Genomic DNA, 27,294 nt, shown 5'->3' on the forward strand with positions numbered 1-27,294 from the left:
GCCATCTTCACTTTCCATATGGGGTACTCAAAAGGTCTTAGTATGGGAACCCTTATAGTCTCATATCGACTGTGGATTTGAGTCTTTTGAGTTTCTTCAGTTTTGGCGGGCTTGGTTGGATTTTCTGCTTCTTCAGACATGATTATTTTGGATCTTTACTGTATGTGTGTTAACAGATATGCTCTGATACCACTTGTTAGGTCACACAACACTGTAGAAGGGGGTTGAATACAGTATAGAATACAATCAAATCGATTTCGAACACAAGTAACAGTATATATTCGATATAATAAACTTTGTTACAATGGAACTGTTCTCTCTCAGTGATGAACAAATATCACGAGAGCTGCTAGGTTACAATGTATGATCTTCTCGATAATGATAACACATATAGTGTAAACCTATGTTTGTGTTTATATAGTACAAAGTTACAAGATAACTTCTAATTGATATGGAATATAATTATGTCTCCTAAAATATATTAATCTGATATCTTATACAATTCTTTAAGTCCTCTAACTCTTTCCATGCATATCTTCTTTTTGTATTAGTCTCGATCTTCTTTCCTGTAAATCAGCTTCCTTCCTTAACTGTTAGTCCTCCATTACTTAAGTTCTGATATCCATCTTCTGATATTTATCTTCCGATAATCTAAGTCCTGATATCCTTAAGTTCTGACTTTCAGTAAGTACTGATTCCAGCAAGTACTGATATTTACTGTTTGTTAAGATCTGAAAACTAAACATGAAACATATTAGACATGACATCTCAAATATATCTAACATTTAAATAACTTATATTCCTTAAAGTTGTAAGGATATAAGTAAATTCATATATTTAGATGAAAAAATTAAGATCTTCATTTTATTTACATGTAGATAGGGATTTCTAAAAATATTAAAAATAAATTAATAAATAATTTTTTTATCAACTTTCATTTTTTTATTACTTAAATAAAATAAAAATATGTGCTATGTACTCTGACCATCTAGAAAAACCAAAATCAACAAAAATAAACTTAATCCAACGCTTCTAAGACATGCCAGCTCATCGATCCGTGCACAACGATAAGAGTCCATCACATCTTCATGTATATATATTCACAAATCAATTTTTTTGTCTTTATTTCCCCCAATTTTCAAACCCTAGATTTGTGTGAAATTGTAGAAGAAGAAGTCGGCCGAGAAGAAGCCAGTCGCCGAGAAAGCTCCGGTGGAGAAGAAGCCCAAGGCCGGAAAGAAGCTCCCCGGGAAGTCGGCGCAGGCGCAGTAAACAAGAAGAAGAAGAAGAGAAGCAAGAGGGCCATAGAGACATCACCCCGCCTTTTTCAGTGTCTTCTAATCTTTTCCGCCCTACTTACTGGTGGAATTCACGGTGTTTTTTTGGGTTGGTTTAGTATGAAATCCACCCACCCCAATTCAAAGGCTACACCACTCAAGGTATTACAATCGCCTTGTCCCTTACTTATAAATGTGAGATATCAGTTATAGGGTGCCTTTGGAATCGTCGTATAGCCTGAGTTTTTTTCGATGCATATCTGTACTTTTTCATTATCCGAAGGCTGCAAAAAAGTTAATTAGGTTATTTTTTTATTTCATATGGTGCTACCAAGAACAAGTTTACTAATACTGGGAAGCACAAGTTGATGCCTTATCAGCTGATTTGCTAGCTGAAACGACAATTTTGGGAGCTATTTACTTTGATGAAGTACTCTTCTAGCAGCTGTTTCTTATGCAGATGAAGCTAGCATAATTAAACCTCTTCCATTCATATCAGATTTATTCTGTAGTCTTCTCGATCTAATATGGAAAATCATGATACTTTTATCAGTTAAGGATACAAAGCAGGGGGCGATAGTAGGGGGCTTTTGATTTGGAAGAATCCACTTGTACAGGAGAGAATTTTACAGGAAATCAGATATGCTTTTGGCAGCAAGTACGATAAAAGTAGCATCGAAGATTTTGTAAAAACTATAAGTGATGAACTAAATACAACTATCAACTAAATACAAAGAATGTTTAAATTTTTTTATCTTGACTTGTTACAGGCTAGACCACGAATTTGTCTGGGTAAAGATTTTGCTTACCGTCAAATGAAGATTTTAACAATTGCTTTGCTGCGATTTATCCGGTTTGAACTAAATGATGAGAAAGCAAATGTGACTTATAGGACTACATTTACGCTTTATATAATCACCTAATAACTCTGCTTTCTAGTTTTTAGAAAGTATTCTCTCTTTTTTTAAAGTGATTGTTTAATTTCGTCAAGAATGAAGCATGAGATGATTTGACAGTTTTATTGTAGCTTGATGTCAACTATAACTCTAACAAAGGATAAGGAATTTTTTTCGGTTAAAGTTTTGCTTCAACCTAGTATGTATTGGATGGTTCTATTTCAGGTACAACCCAGCTTCCTGAAGATGTGCTTATCCACATATTTAGTTTTTATATTTGCGATCTTTAGTTGCAGCTGTGTCAGTCAGCATGTATTTCCTTTTCTTCAGCATTCACTATTTAAATACTATCTTGTTCATGGTTGCAGTATTTTCCAGTCTGGTCTTGTAGTTGTCACCTGTTTTTTCTTATGTAATGCTACATAACATCCACGGAGTATTATCAAAATAATGCTCTGGATTACTACATGACTAAACAATACCAGACTACTTAGTTGCCTGCATAACACACTAAATATATTTTATTTTTAGATCCTGGAACCTGGCTGCAAGCGATAATAGATTATGGCAGTTACAACATTCTATTTACTTTGTTGATTCTGATACTCTTTATGAGATTAAGATACTTCAAGCACAAACAGGACATGTTGAGACGAAGCTTATATATGTGCAGAGTGATGTTAACAGAGTTGACTTTGATTGGAAAGAAACATTTAAAAGAGATTGGAAAGGTAATTTTAGTTCTGTTTAATAAATGGATTAGTTTCTATGTTCTGTGTTCGAATTATGCAGCTAAAAGATGAAGCAATAGGGTACTTAAATGAATTTTTGTGATAAGTCTTGTTTTTGAAACTCACCCTTTAACTAAAAACTTAATAAATTGTTGCTATAATTGGTGCAGAGATCTGCTTTGTTCCTTAAACATGGAGAAACTGGTTGAAACACGAATTGACGCAACTGTTAAATTACGCAAGAACTTAGGCTTCCCTTATAACTGTACAAACGTATATTGTCTTGTCAACCGTGAAGGAGATAGGTATTCTACTATTATTTACTTGATTCATTATTGTAAAACCATATCTATTTCAAAATAACCACATGAATAAGTATTCTAACATGTACAAGTTTCCGTCCAATTAGTCTAATTACTGAAATGTGGCATGTATTATGTAACCTGACAGCTTCCTGTAGTTTAATTCATGCCCCTCCTGTTCATTAGCTACTTATATGGATCATTCTAAGTTGTTATAAAAATTGTAGTTGTAGTTGTGAGTAGTCTTAGCTATAGTTGTGCAGTTGGGTCTGTGCTTCAGATATATTTTCTGTAGGTCTTTGTTCTGGGTCTAGCAGCTTTGTTTGGTTTTTATTCCCCAGATTTTGAGTTGTGTTTGTTGGGTTGGTTAAATACCGAATTTTGCTAGTGTTTTTTGTTTTCTTTGGTCTCTCGGTAATGGTCTTTTTTTGCAGGTGAAGTCCGTGTGCAAGGGTGAAGATTTTAGCTGGGTTAACTGGATTTATTTTTCTCGTTGTCTCGTGCCCCGTAGAAGGTTTATAGCTGGAGCATGGATTTTTCTGGGATTGTGAGTTTGGATGATTGTTTCTTTTTCTTCTGGTTTTATTTCGAATGATTTTTGTTGTTCTTGGTTGGTGCAGATTTTCCTCGAGCTCTGCTTTTTATTTGGGGAGTTCGGGTTGCTGAGGTCATGTGTGTTGTTCGAGTGCACGGCTAGAAAATCTTTGGAATTTAGTGGAAAGGAGATGGGCTTTGGTTTTTTTAGTGTCTATTTTTATTTTGATGTTTAGGACAGTGAATTGTCTGGGGTTTTTTTAGTTTTGATTGGTCTTTTGGTTCTTTCTCTAGACCCTTATATTTTTGTTGGGAGGTTAGGTTGGTTATGTATTTGGTTTTTATTTTCTCCTTTTGTTTCCTTATTTGTTTTTCTTTTGAAGATTTGTTTCAAGATCTTGTAATGTTTGTATATTAGTAGATTAGTTCATCAGTACTGGTGATATTGTATTGTGTTTCTGTTGACTTTGATTGAAAAAAAATACTATATAGATCTGGGCTTTAATGTATGCAGAAAGTATATTTCAAATTTTGTCCATTGTTATTGTGTTGCAATACGTATTAAAAATGTTGCAAATAGGTACTAAAAAGTGTTGCAAAAGGGCCATGTGTCAAGCTGGACCCACATGTCAGAGGGACCCACATGCCAGTGGGCCCACCTGTCAGTATCTCACATTTTCCACGTGTCAAAAACCACGCGTCAAAGTGCCACGTGGTAGTCCACTTGGCATTCCACGTGGCAGTCCATGTGTCAGTTTGACCCCATTTATTTTGCCATGTCATTGCTTTTTGCAACATAATTTTTGGTGTTGCCCTTGATAAGAAAATGTTGCCTTTGAACCCTAAGGCAACGCCAAAAATACTAACATCACAAAAGTGTTGCCGTATAAAATTTTTGGTCTGTTGCAACATTTATTTGGCCTGTTGCAACGTTTGTGGAATGATGCAGAAGGCCACTTTTGGTGTAGTGTTAGTAAAAGATAATAAAGTAGAAAATAGGTGCAAGATTTTAGGGTTTAGGGAATGCCATGCTATTGAGGCTCATGGTCATTAGGGTGGATTAACTTTGTTATGGAAAAATGAAGGTGGTCTTGTGATTAGTGAAAGCACTCAAAATTATATTGACTTTAAGGTTAAAAATGAACAAGTAGGTAGGTGGCGCTATACAGGTTTCTATGGTTACCCGGAAAGAAACTGTTGAATTGATTCATGGAACTTACTGAAGAGCTTATCGCATAAATATGTGCTTCCTTGGTGTATAATCAGGAATTTCAACAAAAAGGTCGATGTAACTGAAAAAGAAGTGGTCGAAGGCATCCGAGGTACCTATTGGAGGGTTTTCAAAAAAATAGTTGAGGAATGTGGGTTAGTGGACTTGGGGTTTGAAGGAGATGTGTATACTAGGGAGAAATCTAGAGGTAATGAGAGTTGGATACAAGTATGGTTGGATAGGGGTTTGGAGAGTAAAGAGTGGAAGGATTTATTTCCATCAGTTGTAGTTAAAGTCATGAAAGTTTTGTTAGATATTGAATGCAATATATTAGCGACATAGGTGTTGATGAATGTGCAACAACTGCAAGAAAAAATCGTATTGCTTCAAGTCTTGCAACTGGAGTAGAAGTTTCATCATAATCAATTCTTTCTTCTTGTGAGTATCCTTTGGCAACCAGTCTTGCTTTGTTCCTTGTCACAAATCTATTTTCATCCATTTTGATCATGTACACCCACTTTTCTCCAATAATGCTTCTGTTCTTTGGTGCAAGAACAATTCTCAAACTTTATTTCTCTCAAATTGATTTAGCTCTTCTTTCAAGGCAGATATCCATTCAGGATCAAGTAGAGCTTCCTCAGTTTCTGAGGCTCAATTTGTGAAAGAAAGCATGCATGCAAGCATTCATTTGCATTTGCACACCTAGTCCTCAGTCCAATATTTGGATCACCAATTATTATATCTCTTATGTGACTGCTATTCCATTTTTTGGTGTGATCTTGTTGACTAGAGTTGCATGCATTTTTTACATTATTGGCATGACTTGCAGAACTGTCATCTCTTTCTCCCCTGAGTTTGTGCCATCAAATTCAGGTGAGCTTCTACTTTGAGATGAATCCTCATTTTCACACTTCACTAGTTTATTTCTTCCTCCATTCTATTGTTTGTGTTGATCTCAGCATCATCTTCAGAATCACTATCAATATTCATATTTTCAAATTTTAGGGCTTCAGCTTCATTTTCATCAAGGTATTTCAAGCATGGACACTTGTCATCATCAAAGGTCACATCTGTGCTTTCCATAATTTTTTTCGCTCAAGCACATAAACTCTGTAGGCAGTTCTTTCCAATGAATATCACAGAAAAATAGCTTCAAATACTTTAGAGTCAAATTTTCCAATATTTCAAATTTATCTTTGAACACAAAATATTTGCTTCCAAACACATGCATATGCTTTAAAGTAGGATTTCTTTTTGATAAAATTGAGTAGGGTGACTTGCCAAGATTTTTGTTGATTAGAAATCTGTTATGAGTATAGCATGCAGTATTGATAGCTTCTTCCCAAAAACTTGTTGGCAAATTGGCATCTTGCATCATTGTTCTTGTAGCTTCAATTAGAGTTCTGTTTTTCCCTTAAACCACACCATTTTTCTGGGGTATTCTTGTAGTTGAGAACTCTTGAATAATGCCCTTGTCTTTGCAGAATTCACTTAAAGCTGCATTCTTGAATTATGTGTCATTATCACTTCTCAATCTTTTAACACAATTTTGATCCCCATCATGTTCTCAACTTTCTTTATGTGCTCAATTATGATGTGTGGAGTTTCATTTTTTGAATGCATAAATTCCACCTAAGTGTATCTTGAGTAGTCATCCACCATCACCAGTGCATATTTCTTTCTGAAAATAGACAAGACATTAACTGGTCCAAACATGTCCATGTGAATAAGCTGCAATGGTGCACTTATTGAATTTACAGTCTTACTTTTGTGACTACACCTCTTTATTTTGCCTTTTTGACAAGCCTCAAAAACTTCATCTTGAGCAAATTACAGATTTGGCAAGTCTCACACTAATTCCTTTTTCACCAAGGTATTGATTGCTTTGTAATTCAGGTGAGAGAGTTGTTAGTGTTTGTGCCATAGAGACAACACTATAATATTTTAGTTTAAGATATTTGGATTATTAATATTTATGTTCTATTGATGATTCTTTTTATAATTTATTAATTCTTAATTTACTGTATAAATGTTAGATTAATAAATGTCCTTGGAATATGATATGCAATTCAATATCTCTAAGTACGTGACTTAGAAATGAGTTTATGAGAATAGTATCAATATTTCTAAAGGTCCCTGGTCGAGTATTATTATAGGGGACAATAATAATGCATTAAGACTAGTATGTTTGTTGACTGATGATCACATCTAATTGATCATAAGTATGGTGATACTAAAGTCAAAACACAGGCACATGTATTAGATACATGGTGCTGGATTGACCCGTTGTGAGATTGTACATGTTTATTGTAACGACTGGGAATTTCATGACGTAATTAAGTGAATAAAGTATGATTATGTGGTGTAATTATAATTTATGTGATTTAATAAAGGGATTAAATGATTTTGTCTGTTAATTATCTTTATTGTATATTAGTAACTGGGAACGTAAAATGACGCATTATAGTTTGATGAGTCAGCTTCGGGGATAAGCTGTGTTGTCGAGCCGTCAGGTAGAACGGGGCCCGTTTTAAAAGAGGTTAAAAGTATTTGAATGTGAACTATGTGTTGTTTTGTGAAATGGAAAACGGTTAAGAGAATATTATATTCCAGTGTTGTGTCAGTTGGTATAAAGTATTTATAGTGAAGCGTAATTGAAATGCTCAGCGTCGGGCCGTGAAGTAGAACGTGACCCGTTACGCGAAAAGGGGGGAATATAATAAAAAGGGAAAAATTTGTGATGGAGTAAGAGTCATGATATGTGAATACGTGTTATTTCTTGAGAATATGCTTGGTTATGTGCTCTGTTGATTCTTTAAATGATTTTCAGGAATTATCTAATTTAAAATGAGGTTTATAGAACCTTTGAACGTTTTTGTGAAATTATCTGAGTATGTTCAAGGTGTAAAATTTGTTTTGTTTTCTTCAGAATAGTCCTAGAGACTTTATAAAAATGATAGACGGATTTATTTCGTGATAAGAGTATTTTATAATGATTTTATCAGGTTATAATTCTATTTTGCGCACAATCTTGTAAAATCCGTAGTAAATCAACCGTTCGCTCAAAAATTATTTCGAAAATATGGCCGAAAAGCTAATTTCGAGATCTTTATTCTAAAATCATTATTTTTTGCATTCCCAACTTTTCTGAGAAAGTTATTCATTGTTTTTTTCATTTTTGGAGTTTAGAATAAAAGAGAAAAAAGAATAGAAATAAGAAAATCATGTAAATACCTAAGTGCCCCTCCCTTTTATTATAAAAACCCACCTCCCCCTTTCTTTTTATTTTCTTCACCCGGCTCTACTCTCTCTCTTCTCTCATTTTCTCTCGTCTCTCTCTTTCTCTCTCACTCTCGAAGCTCTCTCTCTCTCTACCTATCTCTCGATATATAGTCTCCCTCCCTCTCTATTTCTTTGAAATCCTCCATGAAACTTCATCCTTGTTCCATATATGAGCTTCGATTCTTGTGCATGTGTGTGTAGATGCTTGCATGCGAGTGTGTGTGTGTGTGTGTGTGTGTGTTTTTGGGTTCGGTTTTGAGCCGAGAGCCGAGTTCTTGCTTTATAAACTCGAGATGATGTGATTTTTGTGATGATTGTGTCTTACATGTGTGTGTTACTGTGATTTTTGGAGAGAAATCGGAGGTTCAGGGTTGGAAACCCCCGAATGGGGGCACCACCGTGAAACCACCGCCACCGGTGATGAACTCCGGTGAACCGGTGGTGAGTAATGATGTATAAACTGAACTTTAAAGCACTAAAACTCACTTTTATGTGGTTGCATGTGATGTTTCTTTAAAAAGCCGAATGGTTCTTGATTTTGAAAAGATTACGTTGATTTTGGTTGATGTAGATGGTTTATTGTTAATTGTTTTTAGAAATTATAGAATAAATAGATTGAGTTGTGGTTTAAAGATCCAAAGTGATGCATGCATGTTTCAATTCTTGGAAAATTCGAATGTTCTTACTTGTTTTAAGAAATTAAGTTGAATTATGTGATTGATCAACCATGTTTAGGGTTTAAATTATATGTTTAAATGGGTTGTAAAGATGAAATTGAATTAGTTTGGGGTGAAATATCTAATGCATGTCAATCTATAGCTTTGCATGTAAATACTCAAATTAAAAAAATGATTTAAAAAGGGATGAGTGTTGGCTTTATATGTGATTTTGGTACTTACATGTCATTGTTTGATTCACGGATTGTGTTTAGTGTTAATGCTGAATGGTTTCTAAGTATAAAAGTAATTGATTTGATTCCAATATCTTACCAAGAGAATGCATGCGATATTTTTAAGAGTTATGTAATTAATTTGTTTGTTTTGGTTCGAATTAAATGAAATAAAAGAAAGTATTGAGTCGTTATGATACGAGATTGTATAATTGTTATTATGACTCGAGTATAGAGTTTAGATTTAAGGATTATATGATATGTGTTGTAATTGCGTCACAATTTGTGATTCGATGGCTATTTGGTTAAAGTATACGAGTATATGGTATAATCGTGTCTTGTTTATATGATTGAGTATATATATACTCTTAGGGTATTGCGATAAAGGGAACTGTTAAGCATTTTGGGAACGTCGAGTGAGAATCTAATTAGGGTTTGATTATTGAATTGTAGATTCGGAGCGTGAAAGCATTCGGGCTAGGAAAGGGAAAAGTGTACTAGGTGGCAGTAGTTCAACCCTTGTGAAACTGGAAAGCGAATTTAGGCAAGTAACTCTGATTACTTGTATAAATTGTTATAGAGAGGATATTGTTCATGCCATGATAGAGTATTGAACTTTTATAGCACTTGAGAAGCTGTCATTGATTCTTGAACCTTGATATTGAATTCTTGTATCATACCCGTTATTGATTCTTGAGAAACCCTGTTGTTGTTCCCTGTGAACCTGTAATTGATTCTTGCAATGATTTGATATGCTTATTGCCTAAACCCTTGTAGTAACCCTGTTGATTCATATTCTAATTACTTACTGATTCCTTTGGATACCCTGAATGCTCATGATCCTTATAAGAATCTTTACCCATTTCCCTTGTGTATTGCTAATTAATCTTTCTTTTGAATACCCTATTATGTGATGATCCTTAGACCTGTTTTGATCCCCTATCTGGATACCCTGTTTATCATTTGATCAAGATCCTTGGTATTAATCTTTGCTTACTTTTGATACGATCACTTTCTTTGAATTCTTGAATTAAACTTAAGAATGAGTTTTGAATTGAAAGAGTCCGAATGATTTTATATTCTTGGTAATGTTAAAATGAACTTAGTAAAACCATTCTTTCTTCCAAAGGTTTTTCAAATGAATTCCTGATGGATTGGATTGAGGCGTAAGAGACTAGTGGGACTAGTCCAGCCATATAAGAGACTAGCGGGGCTAATCCAATTTAAGGCTGAAATTATGCCATAGGTACATTAAAGACCAGATGGAGGTCGGTACGGGCTGATCACCCGTATTATTAATATGAATTGGAAGTTAAAGTAGTCCAATCAAGGGTTCCATATTGTTTAATAAAGAGAAATTGAATTCCTTATTCAGCAAATGATTCTTTGAATAATGAAATGATTTAAAATGATTTATGATGAGTAGATTGAGATATTGTTTGATATTCAGTTTTGAGAACCCTGATTCTATTCTGCTAACGATATCAATCATATAATTTCTTTCCAGAGTTAGATATATTCTTGCTTTCCTGGTGAGAGATCCTTTGAGATCCAAATGTTGATTTGTGATGAATGTCGGCTTTCGCCCTATCTTGAGCCTTGATTCCTGAAAGCCTAAACCTTTCTTCATAACCCTTTCATAGCCCAAAGACAGAAATCTGCCACCTAGAGATTTTAAATTAGAATGCCTTAAAAGCAATAATGGTGTATTGTGGATATTGTATCGTAGAACTGTCATATATTTACTTGCTGAGTTTTATACTCATATATTTTGCTCTGTTCTAACCATGGCAGTTAAGCAAGAGGATAGCCAGACTTAGGCGCACTGCTCGTAAGAGCGTCTGGTGGCCCCTACCGTGTTGTAGGCTTCCAGATGCCAGAGCAGGTAGTACAGGTTATGTGTGAGCAAGCGCTTAGTCGGAAAGTGTGTAAAGATACAATGGGGTCATCTATCGATTCCAAGCCGGAATCGATTGTGTAAATTTGTTTTTATTTTGGGTTGTAATTTATATATTATGGTTGGTAGTTGTAATCTTATCTCAAACTTTATCCTGTTTGATCCTGTTAATAGTTAATCAGGGTTTATGCATATTTAATGATAGTTTAATATTGTGTGGGTCCTCATTTCCTAATCCCGAGATTGAGGGCGTCACATTTATAGTATCATAAGTTATTCTCACAGTGATAATGATGCAATAGTCCTTAGACCTGAAGTCATTATATTTCTATACAAGAATTAATATACTTTGATTTCATTAAAAGCTATCCTTGACCGGGTAATGATAAAGTGAACATTGGGTATATTATAAATTGTATGAGAAATATGAATGATCTAGATGAGATTTAACCCTCCTATTTTAGGAGTTATATTATTGGCTTCTTGTGTGAACTAGACTATGAAATGCTTGGCCAAGCTCAAATATTAATTTGGTATGATAGCCAACTCATTGATCAAGGAAACTGGGATTAAACTATGATGAGGATGACATATTACATGCCTCTTGTTCAATCTATAATATTTGGTTAAAGGGATTATATAACATTATGCATTATCACGAAAGGTTTAATTGAATCACCAATTTAATTATTATTACTTGGGTAGTAATGATGTATTACTAGATGCCGATCATTATTTATAATTTTAATATGAGATATTAAAACTATTACCAACGTAATAATAACCTACAGGGTCGCACACATAAAACGCTTGAGGATAAATAATTTAAATTATGAATTGAGTAGAAGAATCTTTGAAAGAGAAAATCCAGGATTTGATCTTGAATAGCTAAGGTAAATGGAGGAAGACTTCAAGAATTCCATGAAGACAATAAATGTTGATATTGCTGTTATTTCTCAAGTACTTTATGAAGATGATCCTTCTAACATACCAACCAGAGGTGTAGTTATAAGGGAATTCAGTCAGGCAGAAGATGAAAGATGTGGCGCCCTCCAAACCCGGGTCAGAAGTTTGGGGTCCACACACACACCTTAATTATAACCTGCTTATAACAATAATAAAGATAATAATAATATATACAGTGACCCTACTTACCAACCACCACGGACCGCAACAGGTTAAAGTATGCACACAAGCCAAACACACTAATATATTACAAACCGTTCAAATTCCAACTATTCAAACTCAAACTGAGTATTAAACATTATTACAAACTTTTACAAATTTAACTTATCCCAAAAGAAGCCTACTAGCTCAGCTTTCTCGACCTGAACCCCTAGCTCTCGCGCTGGACTGGGGATCCTCTTTACCAACTGGTTCCTTTTTAACTGGAAAGAATATAAACAACATCGCACAAATGAGCTAACTAGCTCAGCAAGTCACAATGACAAAACTGAGAATAATGATCATCAGGTGAATATGATTATGATATCAAGTGAACAATGTATTAGGATTTAGAATTGGATATTATACTTTTAATTTAAAAACCAAGGTTAGGCTGCTGATCAGTCACGCACTAACCCCGAGCAAGGCACACAGCATTGCTCTAACTACTGGATCCAAGGCACACATTGGCCTAACTTGACCATTATATGGTCTGACCACGAATCTGGTCCACAATTTTATAAAAACAATCCAATTCTAACATAATAACAGAATATGCAATAATAAACAATAACCGAAATCATTAACAACAATAAATGTTTAACAATGAAAGGGTTTCACTCCTTGTAAGGATCAATAAGGCAATTTAAAAGCTTGGATGCTGGATAATGAAAGAATTGAATAACAAAGGAATCAATATTTCAGGGTTTCAAAGATTTAGGCTTTCAAAGCATAGGATACAATGATTGAATATACAAGTAATTCAGTTCAGTGTTTGGGATTTTGTTTGCATGTATTTGTGGAGTAGTATCGTATACTTGAGATTTGTGTTTAGGTATACAACAATCAATGGTCTAGAAAAAATAAGGTTTATGGCTCAAGAACAATAACTGAAATCAGGATTTAGGTTTCTGTGCTTCAAAGCACTTGAAATATCACAGGATTATCAAGTACTACAATATCTCGAGAAAGTTCAGAACACTTGCCTGGTATTAGCTTACTACACTGTACTCGCTTCCAATCACAACCGTTTTACTCCTCAACTACCTGTTTCCCTTTTCTACGTCTTGCCTCTTCTGCTCACATATCATAAGCATCTATCAATAATTTACTCATGGAATTCTATTCAACACATACTTCTATCTACCCTTTGTTTTACCCAAATCCGATTAACGGATTGAAAGTTATGCAATAATCAAGTAAACACCGAATATATAGACCGATAGTCAATTAACAAGTCACATATAGCACATAATACATCACGTAATCAATGATATATTATTTATAAAGAAGTCTCGGGTCATAAATAGGCTTTCTGGTATTTAAAATAATTTTTAAAACATTTTTCGGAATTAAAACGGGTCGGTGGATCAATTTCGGGTTAATAAACAGGGTTCGGTTGGCCCATTCTGGCTCCAAAATAATTTTAGAATAATTATCGAGCCTTGGAAATAATTTAGAATAATATTTTAAAGCTCGAAACTATTTTTCAGAATTTTTAAATCATTTTTAAATAATTAAATCTAATTAAATAATTAATTAAAATCAATTAATAATTAATTAAATCAATTAATCAATTAATTTTCGAATTAATTGACTAATTAATCAATTAGAAATTAACTAAAATTAATTAACTAATTAATTTAGATTTATTTGTGAATTAAAAATAATTTTCAAAATTAAAATAATAATTTTTAGAATTTTCAGAATTTAAAAACGAATTTTTATAATAAAAATAAATAGAAAATATGATTTTTAAACATTTTTAAAACAGGAATCCAACTTTTGCAAACTCTGGAAACTACAGGGACCAAACTGCATCGTTTTCAAAAGTTGGGGTACTAAATTGTAATTTTTACACCCCGTCGCCGGAAAACACAGAGGTGGCCGAAGAACACGTTCCCGGCGTCCTCACTCCACCAACACCTCCAGATCACATCTACACAACACCAGGAATACAACCATGCAATCAAAACAACCCAACAATCCCTGAGTTGGCCGGAATTTGGCCGTAAAGTTTTGCAGTTTCCGACGAACATCGGAAAACTTCAAAACACAACTCCCATCTCTACAGACCTCGTTGGTTCATGAAACTTATACGACTAGATTGCAAATTTCACAGAGAATACAACCCACTATAACACAACATCAATCTATCACAGAATAAGAAACCCCCAAATTTCAATTAAGAACATTCATACGGGATATAAACCCTAATTTTAAAATTCGAAAATCAAACTCAAATTTGAACATGTTATTGAACTCCAAATCAGACGTATGACATATGAAAATCATCAGGAAAACAAGCTCTACAACATGCAATCATCAAATCATACAAACAATCATCCGAACAAAAATTCATATTTTTAATAAAATAAATTCGAAAATAAATAAATTTTTAGAAAAATAACCTTGATTTCTGCAGTGAAACAAAGCTCAGAATCTGATAGAACACTTCAAATCCTTCATTTTGGTTACTCAAGCTTTGAAAACAGAGATCGGTAACACCTTCGTTTTGCTGTTTGATTCTTAGAACAGTTTATGTAATTAGGGCTTTTCTCTGAAAATTATATAATTATCTGTCTGCAAATGATTTTGATACGAAATAAAATACGGAAAAAGGCTATTTATATTTACGAAAAATTAGTATCCCGTTGGATCATTCCAGATATAAAACGGTACGTTTATTTGTAAAAACTGATCCAAACGGTATCGTTTTTCGGGATAATTATCCAAATCAGTACAATTTGTACTGCGGTCTTGGTCTCAGCGCCTGGTTACACGTATTACGAAGTGATAATTGGGATAGTTTAATAAAAAGCTCCCGTTTATCAAAAATACGGGTTTTATTGATTTACCAAAACGAATATTGTATCGAAAACGTTGCGCCGGGACCCGCGCAGGACAAACCGTACGCCGGATCGAAAAAGTCGAAACATGGAATATGCTCGGAATATTACAATTAGGTTAGGAAGGAGTTCTCGAAAGAGTTTCGGGTTCCAAAAACGTAACAACGGTTGACGTCGGTTGGTTCCCGTTTTTATAAAATAGATTTTAATTACCCGGAAAAAGATTTTAGAAATTTCATATGATTCTTATAAATCCATAAACCAACATAAAAATAATTAGGAAGATATGACAATTATCTATATTTTATTTTGGACATATAAAAATTAAAATACTCAATTAATATTATTTTCGAATATTTAAGTACATATAACACTTAACAATTAGCTCACAGAATAGATACTGAACACACATAATAATAATAATAGCAAAAATAATTACACGATATATCTCGGATATTACAAAAGATCTCTCAGATCTCAAGTTATTTTAACTTCTAATAAGAAGCTTAAAGGACAAGAGAAGATAAGAGAGAAGTCAAAGATTTTAAAGCCTAAAGCCAAAGCTGTTGCAAAGAAGAAATCGGTATCTAAGGAAACTAAATCTCAAATAATGATAGATCCACACTATACAGTAGTTCAAACTTATGATACTGGAGAAAGATGTGAAGAAGAAGAAATCAGCCAAGCTCACCAAAGAAGGAAGATTTATGGAGCTGATTGGGCTGATAAACTGAAATTAACCTCTGACATTGCTCAAGTTAAAGAAGAAGTTGTTATTCAACCAATCACTACCTCTGATTTTACTCATGTTGTTGAATATTTGGTCGATGTACTAGCCTTATTTAAAGGTTATTTCCCCGGTAAGACTTAATTACTTTTGGGTTGTAATAATTATCAATTTGGATTGATTTACTCTAGTAATGAATGGTTCGTTTCCAAGAAAATAACCTATAAGTGTGTGTGTATGTGTGTGATAGGTATGGGGTCGTAAAAGTGTGAGTATTTATATATTATGATGCGAGATAAGTATTATATAGTATCAGAGCCTTAGGTTATCAAATCTTCGAAACGATAGGATATAAAATATGTAGATATAAGAATAATGAATAATCAATTAGAGCTCAAGTCGAGTTCATCGTTAGGCTACATGGGTAGTCTTGACAATTTTACCCTCAAGTAAATTATGACTCTAAGTTAGTAACACCTTGCCTATTGTGTCAGGTACCAGTGGAGCCTATGGGGGAGGTTGACCCTGTTGATGATATTATAACCCCTGAGCGGACCCTACTCCCGAGCCGGAGGACCCACCCATTGATGACTCAGATGATGACCCTATTGAGGATGCCCTAGAGGTGGAGACTGACCTTCCTGTCCCCATAGCTTATGATGTTGAGATGGATGGCATAGGCTTGAGGGATATAGATGAAGGGTTTTTAGCACATAAACACAACGAAAACGTAAATTTAAATCTTAAAAAAAAACCGAAACACTCCGCAGGATCCATGCGAAAAATAATATTTAATTTGTAGTTCAGTATGTTTACCTTAAGAAGCTTTACGTTAATGGAAAGATGGAAGTCTTTAATAGGGATCCAAGAACGATGAACAGAAATCCCTAGCAGCTGCTCCTCAAGTATGAAGCACTCCACCGGTATCCACCAAGAGTACAATGTGATGGAGGAGGATGAGGTTGAGAGAATCAGTTGCCTCCCTCTTATTCTACTTTAGAATTAGGGTTAATTATTTGGGTTTGAGGCCAATATAGTTTATAATAGTATATTTATAGGCAAAAATTTTAGCTGAAAATTTTCCATAAAATATTATTATTATTAACCCTTTAATTGATTATTCTTATTAACCAATTAACTAATAATTAAAATACCTTTTAATCATTAATCCCTTTTCTAAACACTTTAGAAAAATAATTCTCTCACTTGATTTAATTTCCAAAATTAAATTTTTAATTAATAATATTAAGAATTAATTAAATCTCATTTAATCAATTATTAAATCTGCTAATTAATTATTTATTTCACAAATAAATAATTACCAGCCATTATTAATTAATTCCTCCACCATTAAATCATTCTCTTTTATGGTGTGACCCTGTAGGTTCAATATTAAGCCGGTAGTAGAATAATAATAAAACTATTTTATCATTATTTATATAAATTCTCTAATTCATTAAATATGATTAATTAATAAATTAATCATATTTATTCTACATCGTGAGGGATACTTCTCAGCATATCGTGACTATCCGGATAATACGAATTCACTGCTTAGAATACCAAGAACCTATTCAGTGAGTAATTACCGTACAATCAATTCCTTCTACCCTGCAATGTCACGATTAAATACAAGGCATGGAACTTGTGTCAAGCCTATCTTATTTAATCATTTGCTTTCCCATTCACTATGCTTAGTTCTATTTAATGTAAATTAGAAACTCCTTTCTAATTTCATTCACTCTGGCCAGAGATTCCTGAACTAGCATAAGTGGATCAGCATTGAACATTCTCTTCCTTCACTGGAAGGGGTAGATCCTTTATTGATCATACACTATCTTCGTGTACAAATTCCTATACCCAGTAGAGCCCAAATAATTGTCCCTGGAGACTAAGAACTAAACCAAAGCATAGTTCAGTGTACACAAGATGACTATGATGACCTCAAGTCTAAGGATACTTGTACAACTATCACTATGTGAACAACTGCTGATACGTGAGTGAACTCCATCAGTTATTCAGCTGTGTGAGTCATGTTCAGTGAACTTATTTTGTAATAAGCACCTACATACTAGCTATAGTGTCACCACACAAATGTCTATGAGAACAGACATCCTTCATAATGAAGCAAGCATAGTATGTACCGATCTTTGCGGATTACTAATTACCAGTTAGTAATCCCACGACCAGGAAATATTTAAGTTTAGAGTTATCATCTTTTAGGTCTCATTATTATGATCTCATCATAATCCATAAAAAGCTTTACTCTAAACTATGGTATATCTTATTTAAACACTTAAATAGATAAAGCCCGCAATAAAACCAAAACAAGTCTTTTATTAATATCAATGAAATCAAAACAGATTACATAAAAGTTATTCCTAAATCATCATACATGATTGGACTTAGGACACATCTCTTTTAATCTCCCACTTGTACTAAAGCCAATCACTCTGGTATCTAATACCCATCTTGTCTTAATGACGATCAAAGTGACTTTGAGAAAGTAGCTTTGTCAGTGGGTCTGCTACGTTGTTATGTGTGTCAACTGTGACGCCCTCCAAACCCGGGGTCTATATTTGGGGGTCACTTGCCACTAAATTATAATAAAATAATCACAGCAGAATAATATAATAAATACGACCCTTTACCTGCACTGGATCGATCACAGGTTATAGTATGGAACAGGCACTAATACAAATCAAGTGTTATTACAAACCATAAGTCTAATTAGTTTTACAGATTATTCAAATTTTATTACAACCCTCTAGACTATCCAAGCGTCCCAAAACAGTCTACCTGGAATACACACCACTATTTACAAGCACTTGACTTCTGACCAAACCTGGATCTCAAGCCTGCTCTGCCTTAGCTGAAAGATTAGATTGATAAACAAGTATGAGCGAAAGAAATGCTCAGCAAGCAATATAAAATGTACTTGAAATGATAAACCACATTCTGATAATAATTGAACAATAGAATAAAATCAGTAATATTTGATTAATAATAAAAGCTTCATAAGCTATCAACAATAAATGATAATTTTTAGATTGGAATCTAACTCCGACGGACGTACTATCACATGCTGATCAGCCCGTGTGATAGCACAAGGTCATGATTCATAGAAACATGTCCCCAAAATACGAGTACTCAAATAAAAAGGCAATATACCTGCCTGTGGCAAAAAAATGGTGTCATAATATTTCATATAACACATAGAAATAGCCCTCCGCTGGACCGTCCGTCCCGGTCACTTACGCATTCATCCAATCCATAAAACATTTTGATCAAAGGAGCCGAATCATAGGACATCATTAACCATATAACTCTCCATTTCTCATGGTCCAGAGTTATCTCAACAATCGATGGCGAAATAACCAGAATAATTAGTTATTCGCTAATCCCAATTCAATGTTCCACTGTATAGAGTGATTTATAGCGAAATATATAAAACGTTTAACTATTCTGAACTTAGAATAGTTTGGAAATTGAAAGAATATAATTCAGAGACAATATCAATTGAATGATAAATGAAGATATAATATTTGCATAATATGATTCAAACTAAACATCACTTGAACAATAAGTGAAGTTAGGGGTACTTGCCTGGTATGCTCGATAACCTCTTACTATAAATCTGCTTATAACTGCTGGCTACTATCTCCGTCTAACACTTGACTGCACTCCTTGCTACTCGATTCTATAAACAAAAGGACTATCTTAATTGACAGAACTAAACTCAATCGACGTAACTATACGTCTTGACATCTACCCGATCGTTTATAACTAAGCATGGCATTTTAAACTGTAAACAGATAACATACATATCACGTAACATATAATCAGGGCATTCGTATAACACGTAATCCCATATTTCATGTAACACATACGTTAGATCATTAAAAGACACGCCTCAGTGCGTTTAGAATAAAAATCAGTTCAATATTAACATTTATCGATCAAATACCGACTCAAACTGATACACAAATTAAATGATATTGCAATACAAAAGAAATTAGGTCTCAGAAGTATTTTTATTGGAAGAGCAACATTTTTCTGAGTCTGTACGCGTTCGTTTCATATTAAACGAACGAACGGTTTGTTTATAAAATATCTTGTCCCAACAACACGTAATTAGGTTTTGTAAAAATTACATATCCTCGTTCGACGTCTCCGATAATTATAGGTTACGTTCCCGTATTTTCGGAATTAATTTCCCGAAAACCGGGCAGCGTCTCCTTTATTTATCGTCCTACCCGTCGAACATCCCGACGTCGAATCAATCACAACACAATCAATCGAAATCCCAAAATCCAACAACCAACTTCAATCCATAACGTCAATTCGCAAATTCACTAATCCCAATTAAATACAATTAATAATCGCTATCATCCGTATTTTTATGTTTTAAATCATAATTTATAATTTAACCCGTATTTTGTATTTTTAAAACGTAGGACTCAGAACAACGTCATCATAGTCCACCGTCGGCTCGCCGAGGCTCATTGCCGACGGCGGCAAAATTCACGGGTACCCGATTAAATTCGGGTTTCCAACGCAAATTTCACCGATAAAATAATCTTATAATCTGAATAAACCGCAAGAAATTTATTCGAATTCCCATAAATTAATTCAAATAATTTTAAAACAATTATCACCGGACATCATCACAAACAATCTGCAGAAAATATAAAAAAAAATTCAGTCAATACAGGCACGACCCAAATGAAACTCGGAATCGAGTAACCGAATAGGAAACAACGGCCGGAGAACAACCGGCTACCGAAGCCCCATCCATCCACCCACCACAGACCCACAAACAGCCACGTATACAACACACATATATATACATGTGTTTATATATTGGATAATCAGAAACAAGACCGGCGATTAACCGGAAAAGAACGAACCGGAAAGAAGTTCAGGCGGCAGCGGAATAGGGCGGCAGCGGGGGAAAGACTTGCGAGAGGGGAGAAAGAAGATTGAGAGAGGAGAGAACAAGAAATCAGATAGAGAGAAGTGAGAGCACCGGAGCAGAGAGATTCCTGCGAAAAAAAATGAGAGATAATTCCCCCTGTGCGCGAGTTTGTGTTGTTACCCTTCTGTGTTTCTTTTTTTTCAGTTAAACCAGCAGACAAGCAACACGTGGCAATAATATTGATTATACTCCGCCACGTATCAAACTGGATAAACATAAGCCCCTGCATTACGATTCTGTCCCGGATTATCAATTTAGCGTATAAGCGCGCGGTTAAAATAAATCGAAAATTTACCCAATTAATTTTTAAAATATCATAAATAATTCAAAGGTATTAAAAATAAATTAATCATAATTTTTAAAGTATTTTTGAAACGCAACTTGTACCCGCATTTATCAATTAACGAACTGAGTTGCACATAAAACAATCTCAGAAAATTATAAAAATAGTCTTAAAATGTTACAAATATCCCAAAGTAATTAAAAACGTAAATTTTGTAATTTTAAAACAATTTTTGAAACGCAATTTATACTCGCTTTTTAACAATTAACGAAACAAGGCGCGAGTGAAATTAATCCTGAAAATTCCCAAAATAATTTTAAAATTCTCAGAATATTTCAAACTTAAATAAATATGAGTTTCATAATTTTTAAAGAATTCTGGAATTAAATACGAATTTTACAAATAAATGAAATTATAAAAATCATTTAAAATTAAATAATCACAGAAATATTGATTTCTAAATTTTATAAACTTCTAAAAATAATAAATAAAATTATGAAGTAATAAAAATGATTTTAGAGATAATCAAATATTTATGAAAGTAATTCTTTAACAAAATCACTTTTAATTATAAAAACAAAATAACACAACTAATTTCACAAATGATACTCGAACACCAATAATCTCACCTAATTAATAAAGATATTAACAAAAGTAATATCCAACTGACAGAACCTATACACATAGTTTATTTTGTAATTACTGGGAAAATAATTAATAAATCCATATAGCATTATAAAATCATACACCGGTCCAAAAATTACCAGGAAATCCCGAAAATACGTAAAATACATTCAAACGCGCATAAAATCAAATAAAACAGATATCTTAATAAAGACGCTAATAAATATGCGTCCCGATTGCAGATGGATTCATATAATTGCAGTTTAAGCATATTTTAATCAATCGAAAAAAAATTCTCTGGCCCACACAGAAACACACATAACAGTTATAACATCTCATATCATGGCATTAATCACTTTAAATTTATAAAACATATAATATTTATTTATTTAACATATAATATTCACATAATTTTCCGGGTTATTACATCAACTCTCTTGACGTCTCCTCTTTCAATATAATACAAGAAATGTCACCGCGCTCCCACTAACCTTTTTGTTGACAAATGGTTCATCTATGTTTTTGATAAAACCAAACTCTTTGATTGTCTCATCAAAACGGATGTTCCATCTACGAGAAGCTTGCTTTAAACCATATATGGTTCGCAGCAGCTTACACACTAGGTGTTCATTTCCCTTGGAAAGAAAACCTTCTGGCTGTGTCATATACACTTCCTCTTCAAGTTTCCCGTTAAGGATGGCCGTTTTCACGTCCATTTGCCAGATCTCATAGTCGTAGTATGCAGCAATCGCAAGCAAAATTTGAATTGATTTTAACAGGGCTACAGGCAAAAAAGTTTCATCAAAGTCAATCCCTTGCCTTTGTCTGAATCCTTTTGCCACGAGCCTCGCCTTATAGGTCTCCACCTGCCCATCTGCTCCAATTTTTCTTTTGTATACCCACTTGCACCCAATAGGCTTAACACCTTCAGACGCCTCAACCAGAGTCCATACTTGGTTGGTATACATAGATTCCATTTCGGATTTCATGGCACTATGCCATTTCTCTGAGTCAACACTACTCATAGCCTCATTATAGGTCACAGGGTCATCATCATCAATGATTGACAACTCATTATCATTCTCAATGACAAGGCCATAATACCTCTCAGGTTGGCGAGACACTCTCCCTGACCTACGAATGGGTTGTTCCACAGAAGGTTGTTTAGTCTGAACAGGTGTTTCCACTTGATCCGTAGTAGTTTGTGCTTCTTGAACTTCATCAAGTTCAATTTTGCTCCCTCTGTTTCCTTCAAGGATAAACTGCTTTTCCAAGAAGGTAGCATGTCTGGAGACAAACACCCAATGATCGGTGTAAAAGTAATACCCTAAAGTCTCTTTAGGATATCCCACAAAATTACATTTTACAGATCGAGATTCCAGCTTATCTGGGTCAACTTTCTTAACATAAGCTGGACATCCCCAAATCTTAACGTGTTTAAGACTCGGTTTCCTTTCTTTCCATATCTCATATGGAGTTTGACGAACAGATTTGGAAGGCACCTTATTGAGTAAATATGCTGAGGTTTCCAATACATAACCCCACAGGAATACTGGAAGATTCGCATAGCTCATCATGGACCGAACCATGTCTAACAAAGTTCGATTTCTCCTTTCAGATACCCCATTAAACTGTGGAGTATATGGAGGAGTCCACTGGGAGACTATACCATTTTCTTTGAGATAAGCTAGAAACTCTCCATTCAAGTATTCACCACCTCGATCTGATCGAAGAGTTATAATACTATGTTTGGTTTGTTTCTCAACTTCATACTTATATTCTTTGAACTTTTCAAAGGCTTCAGACTTGTGTTTCATCAAATACACATATTTGAATCTAGATCGATCATCTATGAAAGCAATGAAGTATGAAAATCCACCCATGGCTTGTGTAGACATTGGTCCACATACATCTGTGTGTACCAATCCTAGCAAATCTGCAGCCCTCTCTCCATGTCCACTAAATGGAGATTTGGTCATTTTACCCAATAGACAAGACTCACATGTAGGATATGATTCAAAATCAAAGGGTCAAGTAACCCTTCCTTATGCAATGCCCGCAGTCTATTTTCACTAATATGACCAAGTCCGCAGTGCCACAAGAAAGTGAGATTTTCATCATCCCTTTTTCTTTTATTAGTATGTTCAATTTGTAGTAAATTATGCTCTACGTCACATACATACAGACCATTGTTTAAAATACCACTTCCATAAAGAACGTTATCTCTAAGAATTGAATATTTATTATTCTGAATAACAAATGAAAATCCAGCCAAGTCTAACATGGAATAGAAATAATATTCCTCACAATCGAGGGAACAAAATAACAATTATTTAGAAAAATAGTCTTGCTCGTAGGCATATGTAAATGAAATGATCCTACAGCTTCAGCAGCAACTCTTGCTCCATTTCCTATCCGTAGAATCACCTCCTCTTCTTTAAGAGTCCTACTTCTCCTTAGTCCCTGCAACGAATTGCAAATATGAGAACCACAGGCGGTATCTAATACCCAAGTAGAAATTTGACTTAGTGACATATTAACTTCGATCATGAACATACCTGAATCAGAAGCTGTAGTCTCACTACCCTTCTTCTTCTTCAATTCTGCAAGGTAAACCTTGCAGTTCCTCTTCCAGTGCCCCACCTTGTTACAGTGAAAGCAAACAGCTTTGCTCTTGGGGTCTTCAGCTTTTGGTGGAACCGGATTTTTCTCACCTACTTTCTTCTTCTTGGAAGGGTTCTTCTTTCTTTTCTTAGGATTGGAACCTTCACCAATTAGAAGAACAGAACTCTTCTTAGGGGGAAAATTCGATTCCGCAGTCTTCAACATGTTGTGGAGTTCAGGCAGGCTAACATCCAGCTTATTCATGTGAAAGTTCACAACAAACTGTGAGAACGAACTCGGAAGTGATCGCAAGACCAAGTCTTGGCTCAGCTCCCCATCCATGGCAAAACCAAGTTGTCCAAGATGTTCAATCAAATTGATCATCTTAAGTACATGGTCATTCACAGATGATCCCTCAGACATCCTACAACCGAACAGCTCCTTCGATATCTCATATCGAGCTGTCCTCCCCGCCACATCATACAACTCTTGTAGATGCATGAGGATAGTGTGAGCATCCATATGCTCATGTTGCTTCTGTAGCTCAATGTTTATGGAAGCTAGCATGATGCATTGAGCAACATTTGCATCATCTATCCACTTACGATACACAACATGTTCATCATTATGTGCATCACTAGCAGGTTCAGTAGGCTTAGGTGAGTCAATCACGTATTCCAGCATCTCAATCCTGAGAACAATTCTCAAGTTTCGAAGCCAGTCAGCATAATTAGGACCAGTCAATTTGTGAGCATCTAGTATGCTCCTGAGTGATAGTGCAGAAGACATAACGTACAAAGTAAATCTGTAAATGATAAACATATAACAACACTTAGCAAATATTCGATTTCATTTCAAAACACTATATGAATCGGGTCTTTATTCATAAGTGGCTCCCACTAGTTTTCCTAATTTATTCAACCCCCTACATGAAAAATTAAGCATTCATAATGCTAGTGGGAATAGGGATCCTACATTCCATTACACAACCCCGGCTGTGGCACGAAACGCCATGTAATGTTCAATAGGCAGACAACTCTTGTCAATTACATCTTATGTTATTCCCTAATAAAACTTTAGCCTCTTGAATAATTGAGTCGCGGCTGTAGCACGAAAAACTCAATATTCTAAGTCCAGTCTAACCCAACATTTCGTACAATTGAATCAGTCTCCAACGGCTCATGGCTGTAGCACGTAACGACCTTTAGATTCTAATTCAATGTACACATCTCTATGTAACAGACAAGTATTTCTTATTTCGAAATCAAAGCCGTCGGATGTAGCACGAAACGATAATGATTTAAAAATAAGAAGCACTTTCTACCATGTTGGAAGGCTATGACCGACACAAGCCCGTTGTGTCATTGGCCAATTACTACTTGATATTATTTAATTTTAGAGGGATTATATTATGTTACAATCATAATCATATTATAAAGAGATTCTTCCTTTTAAATTAATTATTTCAAATCAATAATCGATAATCAGATGATTCCCAGATCGGGGGGAGCATTGTCCAGATGCATCACTTAATACCCCTTTCTTACAGATAGAAATCTGCTTTTGACATAATCATCCTTTCTCTCAATATTGAAAATTCATATTTAATTACGTGTTTCATAAACACAAGAATCTCATGATTATATTCATAATATTATTGTTAAGGCAAGAAACGATTCATATTCTAGATTTTCTAGAGCACGCCTTATATTGATTTAAGTTCACCTAAATCTATCATTGCATGGTAAACATAGGCATATATCTCATATATAAAATTAAATAAACAAGTAAATGTAAAGTGCAATAAAGTAAATGTGTTTGGTTATGGCCCCATCCTATGTGATCTTTATCAAGCTCATGATAAAGATCAAGGTCAATCTAATATGGTGATGGAAATAAATACAACTACTTATTACATAAGTCTTCTTCTTTGTTTAGACTTCTTGTATGCCTCGTCTTCTTCTTTGTATCACCTCCATTGGATAGCCTTCTTGAGTCTTCAATTACATTACATAGATTGAAAGTAAAACTAATCTAATGAACTTACAAGAATAACTCGAGTTACATTCGAGATTTATGATTACAAAGATTGACGACATGCAAGTCGTATTTAAAACCAAAACCAAAACCATTACACTAAGGTCGAAGGCCATAACCATCTACCATGCTCATACAACACATAAAAGCATGTTAAAACACATAATCTGATCTTAACATATCATATTATCCATGATCTAATCATAAAAAAAATATGACAAAAATCAGAAAAATCAGAATCAAATCAGAAAAACAAGAATCACCGTTTACGGGCAGTTACGACGTTAAACATCTTACAGACGAGTAGTAGATAGCTTTTGCTATCAGTTTTGTTCAAACGCTCGTTTACCTATGGAATAGGGTATTCGTTTGCGTAAATCGGACACCAGACCCAGATTTCAGCAAATCTGCAGCAGCCAATTCAGAATCCGTATCTAATATGATTCTCATAATTAGAACAAACATAAATCATGTATATATCAGTATATATACAGATTACATAATCATCTTATGATTATACAACTCACATGAATATCATATATTCAAAACCATACATATATAAGCATATTATATCAACATCAAATCATGGCGAATCACGTACATGCTCATATATCGAAAACAGTTAAACACATAAATGAATTAAAAACTTTTCGCAAGTAGCTCTGATGTCATTGAAGGGTTTTTAGCACATAAACGCAACGAAAACGTAAATTTAAATCTTAAAAAAAAACGGAAAGCCTCTGCAGGATCCATGCGAAAAATAATATTTAATTCGTAGTTCAGTATGTTTACCTTAAGAAACTTTACGTTAATGGAATGATGGAAGTCTTTAATAGCGATCCAAAAACGATGAACGGAAATTCCTAGCAGCTGCTCCTCAAGTGTGAAGCGTTCCACCGGTATCCACCAAGAGTACAATGTGATGGAGGAGGATGAGGTTGAGAGAATTAGTTGCCTCCCTCTTGTTCTATTTTAGAATTAGGGTTAATTATTTGGGTTTGAGGCAAATA

At 34.4% G+C, this 27,294-nt stretch overlaps 1 long non-coding RNA gene across 1 annotated transcript; it reads left to right on the forward strand.

Moving 5' to 3' along the window:
• Positions 1 to 3,467: 3,467 nt before the first annotated feature.
• LOC141710902 (uncharacterized) lies at positions 3,468 to 3,888 on the forward strand. Its single transcript, XR_012571126.1, has 2 exons — positions 3,468 to 3,720; positions 3,827 to 3,888. It is a non-coding gene; the product is annotated as an uncharacterized LOC141710902 (long non-coding RNA).
• Positions 3,889 to 27,294: the final 23,406 nt, after the last annotated feature.

The sequence above is a fragment of the Apium graveolens genome, chromosome 3, assembly GCF_009905375.1.
Source record: "Apium graveolens cultivar Ventura chromosome 3, ASM990537v1, whole genome shotgun sequence".
Lineage (NCBI taxonomy): Eukaryota > Viridiplantae > Streptophyta > Magnoliopsida > Apiales > Apiaceae > Apium > Apium graveolens.